This window comes from Cryptomeria japonica, chromosome 5 (assembly GCF_030272615.1).
Source record: "Cryptomeria japonica chromosome 5, Sugi_1.0, whole genome shotgun sequence".
Taxonomy (NCBI): domain Eukaryota; kingdom Viridiplantae; phylum Streptophyta; class Pinopsida; order Cupressales; family Cupressaceae; genus Cryptomeria; species Cryptomeria japonica.
This window is the reverse complement of record NC_081409.1, coordinates 300666159-300689504: the sequence shown is the minus strand read 5'-3', so window position 1 is coordinate 300689504 and position 23346 is coordinate 300666159. Positions and strand designations below refer to the sequence as shown.

The window sequence follows — 23346 nt, the reverse complement described above, 5'->3', positions numbered from 1 at the left end:
ACACCTTAATATATATTGATGTAATTTATATATCTTAAAACTAAAGATATATATGCTATTTTTAACTTTAAAACGTGTTACCTAATAATATTTAGTAATTAAAAAATAAAATCTAATACATTTGACCATAAATATGAATTAATTAAAATTGACAATTAAATATATTTGATTGAAAATATTAATTAGTTAAAATTTAAAATTTAATATACTTGATTTTATGAATATTAATAATTTTAAATTCAAAACCGAGCATAAAACATGAATTTAATGACTATATATACACCAAGCAATTATAAACAATTAAAAATATAAAAAAACATTAAAAATTAATTTATTATGAAATATTAAAAAAAATATATAAGTATTTAAATATTAAATTTAAGTGGAAGAACTCATTAATAGTTTCCAAACAATTAAAGCTCATTATTTAAGTGTTTTTTGAAAAATTTAATTTTCTTGATTAAAATTTAAAATTATTCAATTTAGTCATATGTGCCAACATTTAAAGGGAAGAAAGCATAAAACGATTTTGCAATCTTTAAAAAATATTGAAAATAGAAAGTCTATTATTAGTTTTTTTATTAATGAGCAAATAAATATATTATTTTACACCGAAGAAAATTGAATTTTCTATTCACTATTTTCAATGTGAGCCAATAGAAATAAAGAAAATTGATATTGTTTTATAGATGTGTAAAATATAAAATAAATATGGATTATAGATTTTTTCAACTAATTGAAAAATTGAATTGCATGAATGCAATAGTCCTGCTTTGGAGGAACTAATAATATGGAAAGTTAACTATTGAATATTTACAATTAGCTTCCATTTAAAATTTGATCAAGCCTAAACAATACTAAACAATTAAAACTTTGCAATCCAATATTTAATTTAAGTTTGTATTCAAAATTTAGAAGTTTACATTTACTAATATTCCAATTTAACATTTTATAATAGAATAAAAGAATAAAAATAATATAATCCAATATTACTCAATCATATTAATTAATGTTCATATTTAATTTAAATTTCTTTATAGAAGCTCACAACAAAATCCACAACATTATTAAGCTTACATTTCATATACAAATTACATTTAAGGGCAGGTCCCCATGTTGTTGCTTAGTTTATTTTGGCTAGCAGCAATTGCTCAACTTTTTAAGGAGAAATTTGTGGAGCAGGGGACCCCATGAATAGTAAAATGGCTGCTTAATTTCTATACAATTTCTTAAAATCCTTTTCATAAATGAAATTATTGCTAATATTTCTTACAAATAAAATTTATAAGCAAAATTGTAGGCAAATAAAAAACAGAAAAAAATATGGTGAAGCCACGTGTCATTTTTTTCAATAAGCAGCCACTCTTATTTTCAATTTTTAAGAGTTGTTGTTCCACTAAAACAGGGAAAGATTCCAATTTATCTATTTCCCTTAATTAGAATTTTACTAGGCAAACCACAATCATGGTTTCTTTTTTTAAAAGATTGAGAAGCCCTTCAAATCAGAAAACATTATTTATTTGTGAATAAAAACGTGTCTCGACCATATAGCATTGCTAAACACTTCTTTTTCTTCTCAATTTAAGCAACTAGTTAACTAGTCCATCCTTAACATATATCTAGATTTAAATCAATATTTCTTCCACCAAAAGGCTAAAACTATGAATTAAAATCATAATAGTCAGATTCGAACACTACTTTCACAAGAAACCAATGAATCTAATTTTCACTACTTTGCATGTGGACAATCTACAGTCAAAATACTAAACAAAACATCATAACATAATTCCAAACAAATCCACAAAAAAAGAAACAAATGTGAATAGGCTTAATACAAAAGTCCCTATCTTTTAATCAAAAAAATATTGCTCATTCACAATAATGGAAAAGGAGCAATAAATAAATAAACTACAAAATAGACTGTATTATTGTTGAACACACACTCTTTTTAGGTCGAAGCTATTCTGGCTCCAAAATAGACCTTTTGTATAGCATGATAGTGATGCGTTAGTTAATCCACATAATACTCCTCTCCATATTGAAGTCATTGTTTGTAAACACCGAGTCAAAAGAGTCCTAATAGATGGAGGAGCCAGCCTTAATATATGTACTTTAAAGCTTATCCGTGCATTAGGCTTCTCAGAAGAATCTATTGACCCTTGCAAGAAAATTACCATAAAGACATATGATGATGAGGAAAGGTCCTCTGAAGGCACAGTGATATTACCTATTCAAGTAGGCCCAGTACAAAAGGATACTATTTGTCAAGTCTTAGATATTGATCTAACCTACAATATTTTGTTAGGACGACCTTGGATACATGAAATGCAAGTAGTACCTTCTACATATCACCTGTGTGTCAAGTTTCCTTATGATGGACAAGAAATCTCCATATCTGCTGATCACAATCCATTTCAACATTGCAATACAATGGGGGCAGCCCAGGACAGTTTGGTTCCTCATAATAGAGAAAAGCAGCAACCTTCAACATTAGATCCACAAACAGCAAAATCCAACTCCTTATGGGGAGACTTCAAGCAGAAAATGCAAATCAAAGACCAAGGCATGGGAGAATACTCTTTGGAGCCTTTATGTTTGGCAAAATTGCCAACCTCACCTCGATCGCATGGTTTTCCTACTACATCAACACAACTGGCTACTCAGCCCATCACTAAATTTGATGGTACCTTCATCCAATTGGGTACTCTAGCACATGAATCAAAAGACAAAGATATTCTTAGCTGGTTATACAAAGATGAAGAAGAAAATCATAGAGCAGCTGCTCTGGACATTGTTCTACCAACACACATGTATGGAAAAGGCTACTTAATCATGAAGCAAATGGGATATGACGGTAAAGGACCTATTGGCAAACGCAAAGAAGGAGTCACTGCACCTATAGATCTTCCTTCACAACCTAGCAGAAACAAAGCAATATTGGGTTCTAAACTCACGTTCCTATTGAAACAGCCGCCTCACCTCCCTATCAAACCTCAATGGAAGGAAAAGAAGAAGTACAAAGAAGAATCCTGGCAGGAAGCACTTTTTGAATCAGCAGAAACAATCCGCAAGGCACGGGAACATCAAGATCAGAAGTTACATCAGAAAAAACTTCTAAGTCATAAGAAGGCCCTATCTGCAGCAATAGCTCATATTCAAACACCAATATCTCAAGAACAAATCAGGTCATCTCCAAATACCGTTATTCCTCCCCGAGGAAGCACAGTCTATGAACAAATCCAGCAAGTAGAAGACGGATCTGATACAGAATCTACAAAAACCCTCAAAATGGTAACCATCATCAAAGATTTGTTTTCACCATACAACACACCTGTTTACAGCATAGATAGAATCTGGGATGATGCCTATGAGACAAATTCCAATGAATATGAATGGGGTACCTGCTCCAATGCTACTACTGATATCCTGGATGATACTGATTCTATATCCCTTTCTCAGGAAGAACATAACGCAGAGGATAGACCTCTTGAATTTGGACCGCAACATATCTATGACGCTTAGGAAAGTGAACAGAAACATTATGAACAAGTCTATGTGGAAGATGATACCATCGAGGACCTCGACAAAATCCTAAATTTCTTTAAACCCAATACCCAGCATGATGAAAACTCTATCCTAACACTTACGGTAGCCGAACTTGATCCACCCAACGATTCCTTACCACTTGTCTTTCCTGACTTCATCGACTAGGACGAACCTGAAACAAATGATATACCAATTTTCCCAGATGATGCATCTATTGTCCATTACCTATGTACCATAAATCTGGAAACAGGCTCTACCAGTGAACGAAATAATGATATCTGTCAATCAGGGAGTGCCAAGTCTCTCAGTCGCAAAAATGCACCAAATAACGAATCTAATGCTGAAAACCAGTCAATGGTAGCTCTAGATCATAAAAAAGTAAAAATAAAGGACGCATCGGAGGGTGAAAACCTTTTTAAGGCACCTAACGATGGGAGACTTGACACTCTTCCTGAGCACTTTCATGAGCGATCGCCCATATTGATTGAACCCACTCAATCAATCAACATTGGTACCACAGAAACAGCCAGAAATATACATCTTGCAGAATCTCTGACAGAGGAAGAAAGATCGACATTCATCATCTTCTTTAAAGAACATCAAATCAACTTTGCTTGGTCATATGCTGATATGCCCGGAGTAGATCCACACTTAATTATGCATCATCTGTCCATCTCTACAGGAGTTAAGCCAGTCAAGCAAAAGCTACAAAAGATGAATCCACAGGTGGCACTCATGGTCAAAACTGAACTAAAGAAATTATTAGACGTCGGATTCATCTGACCCATTGACTATGCAGAGTGGATATCCAATATCGTTCCAGTATCAAAACCTGATGGTAGTATCAGAATATGCACTGACTTCAGAGATGTCAACAAAGCTTGTCCAAAAGATGACTTTCCTCTGCCAAGTATCGACATAATTGTAGATCTCACAGCAGGCCATGCAATGCTCTCACTAATTCATGGTTTCTCAGGCTATAACCAAATCAAGATAGCTCCTGAAGATCAAGATAAAACAGCATTCACCTGTCCTCGGGGGACGTATTGTTGGAATGTTATGCCTTTTGGCTTAAAGAATGCAGGGGCTACTTATCAAAGAGCAATGACCACAATATTCCATGACATGATGCACACATTTATGGAAGACTATGTGGATGACTTAGTAGCTAAATCCTTCACCAGAGCAGAACATCTTGGCATCCTAACAAAAATCTTTGATCGATTGAAGAAATTCCAATTCAAGCTTAACCCTAAGAAGTGTGTCTTCGGGGTTACATCAGGCAAGTTACTAGGCTACATAGTCTCAGCTAAGGGTATTGAAGTTGATCCAGCAAAGGTACAAGCCATTATGGAAATGTCACCACCACAGAATATCAGTCAACTCAGATCTCTACAGGGACGACTTCAATCAATCCGGCGATTCATCGCTCAGCTAGCAGATAAAAGTCTACCATTTATCCATTTGCTACACAAAAATGTACCATTCAAATGGGAGGCTAAGTGTGCAGAATCTTTTTATCAAATAAAATAGTACCTGATGAATCCACCAGTTCTAGTACCACCAGTCACCGGAAAGCCACTTATTCTATATATCTCAACAACAGATATTTCACTGGGGGCATTATTGGCACAAGAAGATCAACAAGGAAAGGAACGCGCCATATACTACATTAGTAGAACATTGAATGGCTATGAGCTCAATTATACATTTATTGAAAAAGCTTGCCTAACAGTGGTCTTTGCATCTCAGAAGTTCCGACATTACATGCTAGCACACACCATCAAGCTAGTTGCCAAAATTGATCCTCTCAAATATCTACTCAGCAAGGCAGCTCTTACAGGCCAATTGGCTAAATGGGTCATGATTCTCAGTGAATTTGACATCCAATACACAGAAAGACGAGCCATCAAAGGACAAGCAATTGCAGATCAGTTGGCCGAAGCACCGCTACCAGGCAAACAAACTATGGAGGTTGAATTTTCAGATAGGGACGTCCTTGCTCTTTCTACTAAACAATGGACCCTATACTTTGACGGATCCTATACTCAACATGGTTCAGGTGCCGGCATTCTGTTCATCACTCCTGAAGGCCACACTATGCCAAAATCATACAGACTTATGTTTCCATGCATAAATAATGTGGCTGAATATGAAGCACTGGTCATAGGCATCAAAATGGCCATAGAATGAAAAATCACAGAGTTAAAAGTCTATGGAGACTCACAACTGGTCATTAATCAAATCAATAACAACTATCAGACAAAAGACGACAAGCTACTACCCTACAAACGAATGGTGGATGACTTCAAACAGTATTTTGTGCACATCATCTTCGAGAAAATACCAAGATTGAACAACAAAGCAGCTGATGCAATGGCTACAATCGCTTCGCTACTACAAATTCTTGAGCAACAGAGTCGTTATGAGTTCCTGGTAGAGCAACTATTTTCCCCCGCCTATGACCACTCTGAATCCCATGTTATCTATGCCTTGACTGGTTCAGATTCTCCATTATATGGACCAATATACAACTATCTCAAGCATAATATCTTACCCATTGACCAATCCCGTAACCAAAAACGTAACTTTATCCGACAAGCTGCCCGTTATACCCTTACTGCTGATACTCTATATCGTCGAGGTCTCGATGCTACTCTTCTTCGTTGTCTTGATTGTAATGATTCCGATTTGGCTTTACACGAGCTTCATGAAGGTATTTGTGGCACACATTCAATCGGCACTACTCTTGCTAAAAAGCTTCTAAGGATGGGATACTACTGGCCTACAATGGAGAAAGATTTATATCACTTTGCCAAGAAATGTCCTAAATGCCAAATCCATGGTAATCTAATACATGCACCAGCACAGGAACTGCAACCCTTTACAACATCATGGCCCTTTTGTCAGTGGGGACTGGACCTAGTTGGCAAAATTCATCTGTCCTCTTCAAATGGACACAAGTTCATTATAACAACAACAAAATACTTTACCAAATGGATAGAAGCAGTTCCCATGACCACGGTGACCGGGAAACAAATTGCCTCTTTTATCCTAAATTATCTGATTTGCAGATATGGTATTCCAAGTTCAATCATCACAGATAATGGACGACCCTTCAAAAATCAAGATGTCCAAAAACTATGTGAAAAATTCAAAATCCAACATAGGTTCTCTACACCATATTATCCACAGGGAAATGGTCAAGCAGAAGCATCTAACAAGACAATACTAAAAATCCTCAAGAAAATAGTGAATGATGCAGGCAAAGATTGGCATGTACAACTCAATCCAGCACTTTGGGCATATAGGACCAGCATCCGCACACTTACAGGAGCAACACCATACTCATTGGTATATGGATCAGAGGCTATTTTACCCCTGGAGGTAGAGATCCCATCTCTCAGAGTCTCTTTGAAAGGCTTAATCCCAGATGAAGAGTATCGAGTTAATCGTCTACAAGAACTTGAGCTATTAGATGAAAGATGCCAACATGCTTATACTCATCTCAAAGCATATCAGCAACGCATGTGCAGGAGCTACAATCACAAGGTCATTCCCCGCAACTTCAAGGTTGGTGACCTAGTCCTTAAAGAAAATCCAAGAAATCAGCAAGATCGAGAAAAGAAAGGGGAATTTGAACCTAACTGGTTGGGTCCCTATGTTATCATATCCGTTTATGGATCAGGTGCTTATCAGTTAACAAATTCTGAAGGAGATGTGCTCGAAGACCCAACTAACAGCATTCATCTGAAAAGGTACTATACTTAAAGTAGCCTAGTGCATGGAAAAAGCCCAAAAACAAACAAAAAAATCAAAAAATCAAGAAAAAGCAAAAACAAAATACAATAAAAACAAAGGGTGAAAACCTGGTGAATAGGCGCCCTTGTGAAAGAACGGCTCCTCTATCTATTTCCATACCATTTTATCCATACAAACACTATCGACCATCACCTGACACTTAGCAAATATCCATTCAGGACATACTTCGCATAGTCAATATCCTAATTTGTCTATATATATCCTCCTACCACTCATACACCATGGCTTGGAATCACTGTATGTATTCACATTGAGAGGCACACTCAGCAAGGGGCATGTAAATCGTATCAATCTTGCAAACATTCAAAACATCAAGACTAAATGCAAAACTCAACAGCATGACATCCAACAAACAACACTACGCTTCATCGCAAAAACCAAAACAAAAACAAAACACGAAAATATCAAGGATGGATGATTTTCTGAAGTACTAAATGTTGCACTATAGCATAAAATCTTAACTAGTTTTGCATTTTGAACTTTGTGCATTATTGGATTCTCTTCCTTGTCTCACTAAATGCTTCACAGCTAGAGATCGTGGGGAGCTTCCAATATTTTCTTAGTCTTCTTTCTGGGAGGCGATCACTTGTACTATATGAATACATGCCTCGAGACGTGATACGTCCAATATCACTGACGGCTTGATTTCACTTCATGCATACAAATGATCAAATCTTGTCTATTTACGCAATACGCACTCAGGTCGTCTTGGTTCAATTATACCTTGATGTTTGTGCTATCTTGCAAAATCAAATATCATATAAATTTTTCTCAGGTCATTATGGTTCAATTATACCATTATGCTTGTATAAATTTTCAACATATCCTAAACAAATCAATGCTCAGTGATGATATTTACAAAAAAAGCAAAAAAATGGTTATATCGGATGGCAAATACAGAATGAGGGATGCTCCAAAAACAATTAGTTGCATATCATTTTATAATTAGTTGCATATCATTTTACAATTAGTTGCATACACATCATTCCATATCATTTAACATCATTTACATATCATGATACATTTAGCAGCATAAATCAAACATACATCTCATTTTCAAGATACATCTTACAGCATATAAAAAACATACATCCTGCATCATAACATTACATCATATATTTAAGCATTACATCATCACATAAAATAAATGCATCCATATTAACACATCACATGATCAAAAATGGTGTTATATATATATATATATATATATATATATATATATATATATATATATATATATATATATCTCAAAACTGATCAAAATGTACAAAATGTGTCCACACACTGTGTCCAGTACAACAAATAACAAACTGCTCAAAAATACAACAGAGACCCTGTCTCTCAAGTATGACTATCTCCTGACGAAGATGATCTCGCTCCAGATACACCCGCCCCTGGATCTCAAGGAGGGTCCTGTCTCGCTCCAGATACGCTCACCCCTGCATCTCTAGGAGGGTCCTGTCTCGCCGGCCCCGTCACACCTCGGCTCTTAGATCGTGTCCCAGCAGTTCGAGATTGACTCGATCTCGACTGTGCAAAGCTCTCCACTCGTTGATCTCTGCGTACTGCAGCCTCATAATGCCGCCTATAATACTCTACCTCCTGCACTCTCCGTGTCAGCTCTCTAAGGGTGTCTCTCAATGGACCACCCGTCGCTGCTCTCTGCACACTCGCCAAGGCCTCCTCCACTCGTCCTCGCCACTCTATCTCAGTATCTCTCTTAGTGGTCAACTGAGAAATCTACCACTAATAGGTCAAAATCTGTGCCTGCAGCTGCTGAACGGTAATCTACAGGGTCCGGATCTGTGCATCCTCCACATGACCTGCACTCGAACCCGCAGTGGTACCTATGCTGGAGGAACCCCTCCCACTCACCCTATCCTCGGTACTGGAGGTGGGAGTATATCTACCCTCCTCCTCTGTGCTGGTCTAACCATCTCCTCCTCACCCCCCACTGCAGCCAGTACCTTCGTCACTCTCCCCTCTCTCCCGGCTCCGATAGCCAATCCTCCTCTCCCCCTCTCAATCCTCCCCTGCCGTACCGCTCTCTCCACACCTCTACCTCCCCGCCTCCCTCTAGCTCCTCTACCTCCTCCATCCTCTCCATCATCTCCATCATCTCCCCCGTCTCCCTCCTCCCCATCCAAGTCAAACACTGGCCTCATCTCCTCTGGATCTGAGATCCTCGCCACTGCCCACGCAGCAAACAAACGGGTGAACTCATCTGTCATCCTAGCGTCCTGAATCTCTGGGGCATAGTCCCAGATTTGCCCCGCTATCCCCACAAACTCCTCCACGGCCACCGCACTGTCAATAGTTGGCCCCCAATCGGCCACATCCTGTTGCCTCTGTGCATACAGGCACGCTCCCCGAGGAACCCCCTGCTGGCGCCCGAACTGTTGCAAAACTTGGGTCACCACAAACCACTCAATAACGAACGGGGTCCTCCTAATCAGATACCATGTCATAAATACAAAGGGCATCTCCAGCCCATCCTCCACCCATACCTCGCAACCTGTATACGGCCTTCAAGTGACCATATCTATATCATCAAATATCCTCCTCCAATGCTCTAGTTTGCCCAGCTTACGCTGGACAACTAGGCCTCTGTATCCGTAGGCATATGCTACACCTACGGGCCTGTCTCTATCTGCCAGTGGCCTAGCTACTAGAATGTGCTCCCAGCACCATACCTGTAATAAGGTCACTCCTACTGACAAGCTACTATAACCGAGGTATACTACCTCGTGTAAACTCCTGTATAAGTGTGCTAGCATCGTTGACCCCCATGCAAACCTCCTACCCTACATCACCATCTCCTCCAAAACCAGTCCCCATCCCACCGAGAATCCCTTTGACCTACGATCAGGACAAAGGAATCCCCTAATAAATCCTGCCAGTACAGATGGCAGCGGTGCATAACCCAAATCCAAAAACTCCTGCTAGGGAATCTCGTACCCACAAACTGTGTCATCCTAGAAAATCCGGCGCAGTGCCTCTGTGCCACCCTCCTCTGACTTCTCATAAGGAAGGAGTGCCCCTACAATAGGAATCTGCAAAATCCGGTAGCAATCCTTCGGTGTCACTGTCATCTCTCCCGTGGCAAAATGAAAGGTGTTCGTGTCGCTATGCCACCTCTCTGCCAACGCTGTCAAAAGCCCCCAGTTCACAGTGAACCGAGGCATATCCAAAAGCGAGGTCAATCCACATCTCTCTATGATGTCCAAATCTGCTTGTGATAATCTCGGTATCAACGTCCACGGTCTCGGGAATCTCTCCCTCGACTGTACGACACCCAATCGCTCCTGTCAACAAACAAAACAAATCCAATATCAGTTTCCACATCAACACAAAGATATCAAAATCAAACTTACATCAACAACATGAAACAATTCACTCATCTACATCAAGTTCAAAAACCTATCATTTCATATCAACATGTAACACAACTCAAGTTCTCAAAAACCATATCAAAACTTGTAAAACAACTCAAGTACCAGCATCACATAAACTTGTAAAACAACTCAAGTTTCCCACCCATATCAGCTTGTAAAATAACTCAAGTTTCCAACCCATATCGGCTTGTAACACAACTCAGGCTTTCACATACATTGAACTTGACACAGAACACGCAACTACATCATATTTTGATCAACACAATAGATTGATATCTATATATAACTTGAAAACTCGCAAATCAAAACAAGTTATGCAAACACTCATATTGGGTAAATTCATCAAAACATGATAGGCAAACAAAACAAATTTTCAACTCGGGCAAAACTGCAAATTTTTTTCAGATGCGCTAAAACAGAACTTCAATGCGCTAAATCACACCCACGCGCTAGGCTGTCTCTCCTACGCGCTAATTTACCTGTTCTATGTGCTAGACTCTGTCTATGCACTACTCTTTTCTTCCATTGCGCTACCTAACCCATCCTATGCGCTAGACTCTGTCTACGCGCTAATCTATCCCTCCTAAGTGCTACCCTTTTAGCCCTATGTACTAGGTTAGTCCTACGCGCTAAAGCCCCTTCCCTATGCGACCCTCTATGGTCCTTATGCGCTAGGTTGAACCTATGCGCTACTCCATTGATGCGACGTGCTACCTAATACCTTACATGCGCTATTATCCATACACGCGCTAACCTAAAAGTTTTATGCGCTAACCTACAGTTTTCGGACGCAACCCCTAAATATAAACTTGATGCGCTACTTCACACTTCGCATGCGCTACTGTGGACCTTAGACGCGCTAAAACGTAACACCCGAACTTTGAAATTTAAAAAGTGACCAAAAATGACAAAACAAAAAATCAAAAAGGGGTAAAAAATGTTGACTTACTAGTGGTCCACGCGCTATAGGTCTCCAGTACCTCCGAACGCGCTCAAAACGGTGTCTGTGATAAGGAATCGACATTTTCTCTCCAGAGAAAATTCTCTTTCTTCACAATCAACAAAGCACAAATGAACCTAAATCAACCCCTTTTCCCCTTTTATAGGAGGAAAATGAAATTAGGGTTAGCCATAGGGACCTGTAATATGGTCGCGGTCTCCCCTATACCAAAACAGTTGTAACTTATCGGGAGATGAATCAATCTGCACACTTTTTACATACACGAAATCATACACATCATACGAACTTCATCAAATTAAATCAAAAATTTTCAAAATTGATTCATCTCCCGAGGGGGAATCACACATCAAATCTGAGGCACAACTTGCAAATCAAAAGAGCGACACAAAAATTACATTTGATCATAAAATCACAAAAACACATCATTTTCTTTGAAATAACATGTGCACACACGTCACTTCAAAGAGGGGCAAAATGTAAACGTATAAAAATGACCACATTCCTAAATGAATATTTTATGTTCATTTCTCTATTTAATTAAATCTAATTTAATTAAACTATCCACATTCCTCTATTTAATTAAATAAATTATTCAATTTATTTAAATTAAATTCACTATACCCATTTAATGAATAAATCATTTTATTCAATTAAATCCCCCTATCCACTTTTAATTAAATTCAAATTTAATTAAATAGTTATCTTTAATTGAATAAATCTAATTTATTTAATTTCTCCAAATTACAACCAAATTGAATGAATTAAATTAATTCAATTAAAACCTATTATCTCTCCATCCACTTGCAAAATCCCAAACCCCTTTCTAATCTCTTCTAGAATCTTCTAATCGCTTCCAATTAACCCAACCCCTTCTCTAAACTTTGTCACATCCCTAAGCAAAGGGAAGTCACTTCTCAAATGGCTCAAAGTCTTTGATAACCATTAAAGGTTTTCAACCTTCAACCACCAAAACCCTTAAAGTCTTTGAAAACCATTGAAGGCTTCCAACCTTCAACCACTTAATCCCTAAAGTCTCCAATAACCATTAATGGTTAAGTCAAACCCTCCCACATGGTTAAAACATTTGTTTTGACTCAACCTCTATCCAACCCAAGGGTCTCATCAGGTCATTAATGCTTTGACCATGATTATCTCTTAATCATTTGCACAAAGGTTTATCCTTGGATTAACTCTTAATCCAGTGGGTAAGTCTAACTTAGACTTGACCCTTAGCCTTTAGATAACCATGAGGTCTTCTCAGGCCTTTAATGCCTCCAACCTCTTCTCTCAACCCAATCCTATGTTGACACTTGTCACCATTTCATTGGTGCCAATTGTGCGCATGGATCCCCAACTTTCAAACTTGGCCCTTGATTAAACCTTTCAATCCTGACCATCCATTGCCCTGTTTGTGCTATAAATAGAGCTCTCATTCCTCCATTCTTAACAATCATCTTTCAAATTTGAAGCATTATACTTATGCTCAAATAATTTCAAGCTTTTTCATATCATCTTTATGCTCCTCATTTAGCCTCTTTTAGATCAGGAATTAGACTAAATATGCATGTTTAGAATAAGTTCTTTATCATTTTAGCTCAATCATAGATTAAATATATCATGTTAGGATAGTATTCATACTAATCTTGTCATCTTATCATTTAGTTTATTGCATTTTTAGCATCATACATAGCTTCACATCTATTTCATACTAAATTTAGCAAAAGCATCTCTCGTTCTCATATTTGCCATCCCTAAACCATTTTGCTCAGTGATCTGAGAGCAAAAACATTGGTTTGAGGGACATTGTGAGATAGAGAACTATGGGACCCTCCTTGGGAAGCTGAGTAACACTACGTCACTCCATAGCTTGCATCAAGAAGTCCTCTGTGTGTGTGTGGACAAGTCATTTAACATATTTTCACATATTAAGTTTTATCATCCCACTTTTCCCGCATACAATATTTTTAGTACTTTTTTAAAATTGTACATTGTTTTTAATCATTTTAATATATATAAAATATTTTTTTAATTTTTAAATCATAATTTAAATATTTTTCACTTCATCATTAGAATAAAAATGATTATTTCCATTATAGTGTCTATACTATAGTATATTATAATTAATAATAGGATTTTATTGAGGTTTAAGTTTTAATTAATAGTACATAAACACAATTAAATAATGTAATCTTGAAATAATAATGAAAAGGTATATTTAAGATTAAACTTAAGATTAAGAAATTTTAATTAAATCAAAATTACTTTTTTAAGAAAAATATTTTCACTATAATATTCATATTATAATTAGTAATAATATTTTATTAAGATAAAATTAATTATTATTACATAAATATAATTAAAATAATAATGATTAAGAAATTATGTTTATTATTATATTTATTTCACCGAAGGCATCTCCTACTATGAAATGGACGGGCTAATTTTTTTGGATTGACAGTTCAACCTCGTCAATACAACATGCAAGACAATTGGGAGAATCGTGTGCATCTATTGTTTTCACTGTCATCTGCAGTCTCCTCAAAAAGTACTACTAGTCAGTTCAATTTTTTGTGGTGTCTGCCCACTATCTAAACCAATATTTGATCTCCTCTATATTCATGCCTCCTCCATGTCACAATCATTTGAACCACTAGATTTTCCTCTCTTTGTCCATGCAATTACATCAAATTATTTTTGTACTACAGCATCTATATTCAAATTACAAACAAATCACTGAAGACTTCAGTCTCTACATTAAATGCAAAGTAATGATGCTTATTATCTCCATTAATGTTGTAGAGTGTCGAAGTGTATCTGTCATGGAGGGAAGAACTACAATGACTGCGAACTCAACTTAAGGCTTGCAGCCATCAAATTGACAAAATCGTTGAAGCGCAGAGATGACCGTCAAAGTTAAGTTCCATGTTTTACGCGAGATCTACATGGTGATAGCGATTAGCGACATGTATGATGTCCAAAAGAATCATGTAGCTATTCCCTCCTTTACTCATTATATACAAAAATTAGTATGATTATTATAGGAGTAAGTTGTTTATTTAGGTTAAAATATACGATCATACATAATATTTGGAGTCAAACATTGAAAGGGAAACCATTAAAAATATTGTTAAAAATATATTTAATATTTCAAGGTAATTTTAAGAGGATATGATTTAATAAAATACTAAAAAAAAATTTAAAACGTTTATTTAAAAACAAAAATTAATTTGTATTTTATTATAGAAATATCTATATATGATCTACAATCAACATATTTAGGCTTAAAATTAGTGACAATGTCTCAATATTGTATTTGAGGCTTGTTGTGTAATCCGGGTCAGCCCCCTAGTTCTCATTGCTTCTTTATCAAAAACATCTTTGTAGTGTCAAGGTACAATATGCATGTGTACTCAAAGATTTAGTTCAAAACAAAAATTCATTAAAGTTATAGAAGGTCCATTGTTTAATAATTAAATGATAAAAGTAGTTAATATTTTTGTTTTAGTAAAAGTTGTCTCTTTATGTATCACTTCATATATTTTTGCCTCTCTCTCTCCCTCTCTTTGCCTTTTTATATGTTTATCTCTTCCATATCTATGTATAGCTATCTCCTCTCTCTTTATCTCTCTCGTTTCTCTCCTTTCTCACCTAAACCCCCCACCCCCTTTTCATATTTTTGCCAATCTCTCCCTCTCTTTACCTCGGCATAACTTATATGAAATGGATGAGTTCTATTTGTCCATCAATGGTACACAATTGTAGAGAGATAGTGCAAGACAATTGCACTCCCTATAACCATTGATTCGTTTTCTATCATCGTCATCTCCTGTGTGAATGATGGGACTACAAAAAAGTGATATTTTCTACCATTCGCTTTCATCGTTTCCCTCTACCTCTCATTCAATTCATATCTATTTCCGAACGGCCCATCTGCACGACTTATTAGGTACTTGCAACTTCATTTTAAATTCTACTATTTTCCAATGATTGTTTTCTTTTACTCACTGTTTTTGTCGTCTCTTTCTTTTTTTTTCCCTCCGTGCAATTCATATTTTCGATTTTATGCCTTCTAATATATGCTTTGGTAGGGTTTTGTACATCTCTGGCAAACATGCACCCAAAAAATCACATTAGACTTTTACACGAAAGATACATTAGAAACTTTGACAATCAAATGTCCCAGGAACAACCTACCCTATAACAATAAAGACAATTTTTTTCATATCATTTATTTTTGCCCTCCAATATATTATCCAAAGTATATTTAGTCATAATTAGATTCTTGTAAGTGGACGCATATTTGACTTGAAGCTATCACTTATTCATTGAGAACTATTTTATACAATCAATATCATTTGGTAAATGGCCTACCAATTCACATGATGAACTACACAAACATATGCAAACAATAGACAACAATCTTCCTTCTCTCTATCCATCCATATTTCACCCTATCTCTCATCCTTTACATCTTTCTAGACCTCTATATCTAGATTTATTCACCTCTTTGTCTCCATCTCTTCCATTATTTGGTTTTCCCCTCTATTTTGATCCATCCATATCTCTTCCCTTATCTCTATCTTACTATATCCTAATTCAAAGATTTTATTTAAATCATGTTTGGATCTGCTTAAGTAGATACATAGCTAATTTGAAGCTATCACTTCTCTATTGAGACTATTGTTGCACAAACAACATCATTTTCTAAAGGTCTTACCAAGTGCCGTCACGTATTACACGTGTATAGAAAATAGACAAAAGATATTTGAATTGACCTTCCACACATTTTCGACGTACCCATTGCACACAAGGTGCAATTGCTAGTAATTATTTTATGTGATTATAAATTCATAATAAATATTTTTATTATGAAAGTACTTACACTTATTAAAATATAATATTTACATTTCGTTGAAATTTTTCAATTAAAAAAGAAGAAGAGCAAGGTATCAAATTTTTTAGTCCCTGTCATAAACTGCCAATGATAACTGCCACATACAGATTTCTGAGCCATTGATTTTAAAAATCAACGAACAAAGTTATTCAATCGGCTTGCATTGGTTGTAAAGAATTCTGAGTCATTGATTTTAAAATCAACCTGTCCATTTCATATAAGAAATGCCTTCGACATAATAAATGAAAAAAAATAGTTGATTCTGCCACTGCCACTGGATAGGGATTATCTTATCTTATCTTATCTTCGTTTTTGTTTTTATCAACACAAATTTTCAAATTTCAACAAAGGATAAATAAATTAATTGTTTGTTTAGGTCTCTGATCGGTACTGGCCAACGCCGATACAAAAATGCAACTTTTTTTTTTAGATAATCGCGTGCGCTAGGCGTCATTCTCACGATTGACGGTTATTCTCGTGCCGGTTTTAAAAAAAGTTCTCTCCAGCAAATTTCAGGGCAAAATTCTGCGTTGAGAAAAAATAAATAAATGAGAAAACAGTGTGTTCGCTTGGTGGACACGTTTTTTAATATATAGTTTTTAATTATTAAAAAAATATTATTAAAACTGTTTAAAAAATATGACGTTATTTATATTGACAGCCCAACCTCATCGTTTTTGACCGACATCATCTGTATTGACTATGTATCTGTGTCCATATCTCCTGAATGCTTTTATAATTTTAAAATGTATAAACTTTATAATAATTTTAGAAATAATTTCATTTTGTTTAAAAAGCGATTTTAAAGTAAATTGTGTCCTTTTCCATGAATTGCATTCGGCAATGTATCCTAGCAAGATAAAGAGTAAAGAAAAGGATTCCAGAGCAAATCTTTTCTTTACTCTTTATCTTGCTAGGATACATTGCCGAATGCAATTCATTGAGGTATTTTTTTCAGATCTGAGGTCTTTATTTGCCTGCAGAAAGTTCAGAGCATCTATTTTTTCTCAATTTGTGAGTTTATTACAGGGGATGATAGATCTGGTGAGACCTGTGGTAAGCGGGACAATCGACGTTGTGAAAGAGTTGTACGAAAGCGGGCTTAGGAATTTTGCGGTGAGAAATGTCGATCGGCAAAACATCCTGTGATTCAAAGTACGATGACCTTTTAGCTCTTCATACAAGTGTACTGAGGGAGAGCGTAGAAAGCCTCAAATCGGATCTGAAGGAATTGTCCATCATAATTTTAGATTTGGTGTCTGCATTTAATCATATCTTCTCCAATCCTGCACAATTCGGTACTTCAAAATCTATGCCTTTTGTTATGTGTCCTGTAAATCTTCGAAATCTCTGCCTTGTGAATAATACATCTGTTCTTGAAATTGAGTGACAGGTTTGGTGGATTTGTTCGTCCCTTGATGTGCTGAGAAAGCGGGGGTTGAAAGGTGTGGAGAGGTGGACGAAATAGGCAGGCCTTTGTATAAAGTGTGTTCTAATGTAGAGGAAAGGTTTCGCTGGGATTTAGGGGATCCAACACAGCGAGGATGGCATGCGATAATGTCTCTGTATAGTAATGCAGCAAAAGTGGAAAATGAAACAATGAGTTTTGTAGAGGGGGCGCCAAATGTTACTGCGTGGCTACGCTCACTTGGATTCGTTGCTTACAGTGTACCCACACCATTTTCACCAAGTTAGGGTTTTTTATGTGCAATTTGTGGATCTTTTTTGAGTACTTTCAGAATTTCGAACATTTATGATGCTATGCAAGAGGCCGAGCTTTTAATTTTTTATTTTATTTTACACGAGGATGAATTTGAGGGCTCTGTTATGAATAATTTGTTCGGTACAACTGAGCAACCCTCAGAAACCTGTAGTAAATGTCGCTGCAAAATATTAGGGGTTGCTTTCAATAAGGACAGCTTTGGCATCAAGCATTTGCCACTTGTAAGATTCGTCCTCGTCGATATGTGGTGTTTGATATTTTAGTCGTTTGCATTAAACTGGAATTAGTAAATGAAAGATACAAATATATATAATGGGTGAACATTTTATATTTAAGTAAAGAAGATTTAAACATTCATATTTATTCATTATTCTACTTAAAAATTTATTATATTATTGTATTGTAATTAATATTAAATTATTATGATATTATCATTATTATTAAGATATGATTATATTATTTATTTTTTATATTTACATTTTCATTAAATTCTTTACAAAACTTTAAAAAAGTAATATCAACTTTTTTATTATTATTATATTTTTTATTCTTTATTTCTTCTTATCCGTATCCTTATCTTTATTCTTGAGAAATAAGTGAATTTTATATAAGGACACTTTCAATTCCTTATAACTAGCGATCTCACCTTAGTGTGCAATTTTGGTTTATTTTTCGCATACATTTGTGCAATACATGTGATCAATTGGTAGGTCATTTGGAAAATTATGTTTTTGTGCAAGAAAGTTCTTAATGGAGAAGTGATAGCTTCAAATTAACTATGCATCCACTTACATGATCCAAATATAGCTAAAACAAAATCTCTAAATCAAGAAGATAATTAGGATCCATTAGCAATGGACTCGTGTTATGTTTCCAATAGGGAGACATGGAGAGAGAGTAGAAAGGGGGATAGAAAGAGAGAAATATAGAGGGGGAAAGAGAGAGACAGAAACAAAGAGAAGGGGGGGTGGATAGATAATGAGATAGATATAGAGGGAGATATTAAATAAATATTGAGAGATGGAAATAGAGGAAAATAGATATAGATATAGAGCTCTAGAAAGAGGGAGAGGAAGAGAAAGGGAGACATGTCTTAAAATAGTGGAGAAGAGAGGAAGATAGAGGTAGATATGAGGATAGAATGAGAGAATAAGAGATACAATTAGATACAGAGATACTGAGAGGTAGAGGGAGAGATAAAGATAGAGAGAGATGAGGAGATAGAGAAGGAAATATAGAGAGAAAGAGAAAAAGAGAGATATAGGGGAAGATGGAGAGAGAGATATATATATATATAAATGGTGAGATAAAGTGATATAGAGATAGAGATATGATATGGAGAGGGAGAGTGACTTGGGAGTGATAAAGATATAGACAAACAAAGAGAAGTAGTTATAGAGGTATAGAGTGGGGGAGAGAGAGAGGGAGAGAGAGAGATGGGTAGAGAGAGAGAGGGAGGGGAGGAAGATAGATAGCTAGGGAAGGGGAGGTATAGATAGGAGGCTATATAGAGAGAGATAAATGGATAGGGAGATAGAAGTAGTGAAATACATGGAGAGAGAGAGAGAGAGAGAGAGAGAGAGAGAGAGAGAGAGAGAGAGAGAGAGAGATTGTTTTAAATATTAAATCATGAATATGTTTTAATATCAATTTAGAAACTTACTTTTAAAATGATCCAACTTTAAATGAATATTTAGATTTTTTTTATTTTAATAGTAAATTAAGATTTTTATTTTATGTGCAAGTTTTTTATATCATTTTATAATATTTATTAGAAAAATACATACTAAATTACAATATTTTAAAAATTAAATTATAGTAATTTTTTATTTTTTAAAGATGAGATATTGGATATTTTTTAATATCAATTTAGAAACTTATTGAAATGATCCAATGGTTCTAAACATTGCAATCATCTTGCAAGTCTCTCCATAGACATGGACCATTGATCATAGAAGTCAAAGGATTTAGTTCATGTATAGGGAATGCCTTCAGCGTAATTAGTAATATTAGGCTGAGATCATTACAAATTAATTGAGTGGTGAGTGAGTGGAAGTCAAGATATAGTTAGCAATAAATATTTAATTGATTGCATGAAAAGAAAAGAAATTAAATTAAATTAAAAAAGGTAATAATAAAAGGGTTTTTTTCTTTTCATACATACATTTAAATGTCAAAAAATATACCTTTCATGTAATAAATATTTTATTATGATGAATACTTTTTTCTTAATTTTGACAATAATACTTAACATTTTTTATTCCTTTTAATAAGATCATAGATGTGAGAATCCCTTTGACCATTACATTAGTTCTCTTTTATAACTATGTTTTAACCTAGCATGATTTTGTAAAGATAAGACAAGAATAAAGAAAATTTAATATATATGAATATAATTGAAGACGATAAACTATAAAGTTGGCAATTCTAGTTTCTATAATTAATATAATATATATACAAATTAGCTTAGTACAAACCTACTTGGATTATCATAAATATGACATAAATGTACCAAACTTTAAGAAATGAATCACACATAAAATAGTTGAAGTGTTTATGAAATGCGAAGCATGCAAATGTGAGTATGATCATCACATGGTGAAAGATAAACTAAATATGGTTAATATTATTCATCCTAATTTCCATCTTCTAGTTCTATAGGAAAGGATGATAAGTATTCAAGAGTTTTATGGAAGAGTGGATGGAAGACACGTTGTTTTCCAACCTACTAAGAATCATTACCTTGAGAGAAAATAATTTGAAGCAAATGATGTATGAAGCTCTTTAGAAGGTTTGAAATCTCAATGAGAACAAAATATTGAGAGAATTAGTTATGCAATAGTACAAGTTATTTGCAGTCGACCCAAGCCATGGAAATGTGAGAGTAATCTATATTAGAGGAACAAATAACTGACAAGATATGGAGGCATGGTCAAGATGTGATAATCTGATTGCGAGATATGCACCTAATGAGGTTAATAATGAAACCAAAGATATCTACGCAAAATTGTAAGGATATATTAATTCATAATAGAATATCAAATGATTTGTGACCTTTAGGAGAATAAACTATAGCCTCCATTATAAACAAGAAAAGAAAAAATAAATATAAAACAAGTAACACTATATGGGATGCCTTTATTGAAATAAATACTTTCATTCAAAGGCTGATTTAGAGGAACAATATCGTATATGGAGGCATGCTTTGAACATCGTTTATAGGTTACATTTTTGTCATGAGTGAGGGTAATAATCACGGTCAAGGATGCTCCGTAGACAAAAGTCTAAATAGATTGTTGTCACGATTTTTGACCCTCCCAAAGAAGTCTTTAACCAGCCCTTCATTTCATTCTGGAAACGACAAACTTAAAAAGATGCTCTAAACTCAAACGAGGACGACTTTACTGTAGCCTCTTTACCTTATAACCTTAATACCTGGTCGAACAGACTAGACTTATGGACGCCATGTTTTCTCGCCTTCTCTTTCTGATGACCATTCTCTGTTTATTTGCAGGTCAAGTCTACAAATTATCAGTTCAAACTTCCCTCATTCTATATTCTCGTATGGTTTCCATTTAAATTGTTTGATTTGCAGGGAGAGGAATCGCACAGAAGGCTCAGGCGTTGTTTGTTTTTGGAGACTCTTATGCCGACACTGGAAATAGTAATCCATACAATCAAACTGTAAACGAGTCATGGAGACGACCATACGGTTTGACCTGGCCTGGCTATCCTGCAGGACGATATTCTTCTGGAAAAATCCAGACAGATTTTTGGGATAAACCTTCCTTCTACTTAGAAACCGTGTAATACCAGGATTTAAGCATTATGGGGCTTATCAATATGTGGTTGTGGTGTGTGCAGGGGATATTTTAGGGCTTCCCTCTCCCATAGCTTATGAGCTGCTCAGAAGTCATGACTGTAAAGCAACTGCGAAGAAGATTAGACGAGGAGTGAATTTTGCAGTTGGAGGAAGTGGAATATTTCAAGCCTACGGTTTCATAACGTTAGCACAACAGGTGAAGCAGTTTAAGAAGGTGATAGGACAAAGTCATGAGTTCGACTCTCACAAGCTCTCGCAGTCTGTAGTTCTTATCTCTCTTGTTGGTAACGACTACCTTGCATTCCTTGATAGCAGAAACGGCTCCATTGAGGTGATTCAAAATCTGAGGCCTTTATTCACCTTAAAATTCTTACAAAATCTAAATTTTCCTAATTTGTTAGTTTTTATTACAGGGAGTGATGGATCCGGTGAAACCTGTGGTAAGCGGGATAATCGACGCTGTGAAAGAGTTGTATGAAAGCGGGCTTAGGAATTTTGCGGTGAGTAATATTGTTCGCTTTGGGTGCGGGCCTCAGATCGGCAGAACATCCTGTGATTCAAACTACGATGAAATTTTAGCTTTTCATACAAAATTATTGAGGGAGGGCGTAGAAATCCTTAAATCGGATCTCAGGGAATTGTCTATCATAATTTCAGATTTGATGTCTGCAGTTAATCATATCTTCGCCAGTCCTGCTCAATTTGGTACTGCAAAAATCTATGCCTTTTTCTACGAGTCCAGTAAATCTTCAAACCTCTACCTTCCGAATAATACATCTGTTCTTGAAATTGTGTGACAGGTTTTGTGGATTTGTTCGTTCCTTGTTGTGCTGCAAAAGGTAGGGTTGATATGTGTGGAGAGGTGGACGAATTCGGCGGGGCTTTATATGAAGTGTGTTCAAATGTAGAGGAAAAGTTTCAGTGGGATATGTATCATCCAACACAGCAAGGATGGAATACGATAATGTGGCTGTACAGAAATGGAGCAAAAGAAGAGAATAAAACGATCAGTTTTATTGAGGGGGCGCCAAACGTTATTGATTGGGTAGAGTCCCTTGGGTTTGTGGCTTACAATATCCCCACAAGGATTTCACCTAAGTCAGCTTTCGATAGGAAATTTGTGGTTCTTTTGAATAAATACCATGTACCTTTGTGGGTCTTTTGAATAAATACCCTAACGAA

General features: G+C 35.7%; 1 protein-coding gene across 3 annotated transcripts in view; it reads left to right on the top strand.

The window, feature by feature from the left end:
• LOC131045767 (GDSL esterase/lipase At5g03610) overlaps nt 1-23346 on the top strand; it is a 90745-nt gene extending 67399 nt beyond the window's left edge. The window contains exons 2-4 of one of the 3 annotated variants that reach the window (XR_009372605.1): nt 21937-22495; nt 22578-22664; nt 22965-23346. The gene's annotated coding sequence lies outside the window, so the exon portion shown is untranslated. Of the gene's footprint in view, nt 1-21784; nt 21856-21936; nt 22496-22577; nt 22866-22964 lie in introns of those variants that run through there. The other 2 variants (XR_009372604.1, XR_009372603.1) reach the window with 2 other exon arrangements.